The sequence below is a fragment of the Myotis brandtii genome, unplaced genomic scaffold, assembly GCF_000412655.1.
Source record: "Myotis brandtii unplaced genomic scaffold, ASM41265v1 scaffold1338, whole genome shotgun sequence".
Classification (NCBI taxonomy): Eukaryota; Metazoa; Chordata; class Mammalia; order Chiroptera; family Vespertilionidae; genus Myotis; species Myotis brandtii.
Genome location: NW_005354749.1, coordinates 829198 through 830739, shown reverse-complemented (window position 1 = coordinate 830739; position 1542 = coordinate 829198). Strand labels below are relative to the sequence as shown.

At 58.5% G+C, this 1542-nt stretch overlaps 1 protein-coding gene across 2 annotated transcripts in view; it reads right to left on the bottom strand.

Moving 5' to 3' along the window:
- Positions 1 to 1542, bottom strand: part of KCNIP1 (Kv channel interacting protein 1) — a 259179-nt gene that overhangs the window by 170475 nt on the left and 87162 nt on the right. The window lies entirely within an intron of this gene.

Sequence of the window (1542 nt, the reverse complement as noted above, 5' to 3'; positions counted from 1 at the left end):
ACTCGGGGGCGCCTGGGACCCTGCTGCTGCCCGCGCCCCTGCAGGAGAGGAGAGTGCGGACTCCATTCCGGAGGCTGCGCTCCAGACCCCGGCGGGAGGGCACCTGGCTGATGGGTGGGGTTGAGCGGGCAGCAGATTGCTTCGGGGATAATGTGTAAGTGTTGCATTATCTCATTCTACTTCAAGGGAAATCTTTTCTAATTCACCGCCTGAATTCGTGGGGTGGGGCAGAAATCGGCCCTCCCCTCGGAGGGGATGAAAACACACATCCGACTGGGTTGTCCTGGGGGGAGGGGCCCTCCTGGTCCTCCAAGGCCCCGGGCCACCCGCTAATGACAGAATTGAGGGCAGCGAAAGAGCCCCAGCCCCTTGCTTTCTCCTTTTGCTGTTTCTTTCCTCCCTCTCTCCATCCTGTCTTCTCCTCCCACCCAAATGAATGAGCCACCAGCCTTGGGGCAGGCTGCAAGCTAGTGCTGAATTTGGGAAGCAGTCTGCCTGCTGTGAGTTCTCACCCCAGACCCCACAGACCACAACCTTTATTTCAGCTTCTCATGCAAAAGGACAAAGTTTGGGTGCACCCCGACGGGTCCTCCTCAGCTCCCAGGAGTGCTGAAATGCAAGGCTTGCTCCCTGTAAGCCTGAGGAGGAGGGACCCCTCCCCAGCTGGGAGCTGCCTGGGTTCCCATGATACACCATGTTTTCAGGTCCGGGGTCCGGGAACATGTGGCCTCATGAGCACACACAAACACATGGTCACACAAACTTATGGGCAGGCAGGGGTCCTGCAAGCTCACACAGACATTGCTGCGGTACACACACACACACACACACACACACACACACACACACACACAATGCAGCCACAGGTGCATCCACACAAGACAGACACACAGGCATGAAGGTGCACACACGCTCAGTGCAAAGTGGCATCACGTCACCCCCCTCACACAGACCACAGCCACACAGGCATACAGTCGTCCCCCGAGGGCACAGGGCCCCCCAGGAGCTGCTTCCCCTCATTCCAGCCCACCAGCCGCCTTTCAGAGACACAGGCGTCCTGCGACTTGGCCAGGGGCCGGAGTAACTCTTTACCTACCCGGCACGTAATGCCTTCTCAAATCCAAACACGTGTCCTATTTGGCGCAACGGGGAAGGTGCGTTTCATACCATCCACCCTTTCGTTTGCAGTGCCCACTGCTGTGTAAGCCACATGGCCCCTTGCCCTGTGACTTAGGCAGGTCACGCCTCATCATCACCATAGAGAGAAACGGAGGCTTACCTTACCGAGGGGAAGGCATTTACCTGAAGTGACCCAGCAGGATGTGGGATGAGGACTTGCAGTCCAGGGCTCTGTCCCCACCTCCTGTTGGGGACCACGGAGTTGGGGAGAGCTCCTCTGGGTCCCACCAGATTCAAAGCCTCAGCTCTCTTAACTGCCAGGGCTTATCTGTCTAATCCACGAGGCCTGGAAGCCTGGATGACGGACGACTGGGAGGCCTGACCTCCGCCTCCCTCCTGTCCCCTCTGCTGGGGAAGAAGGGT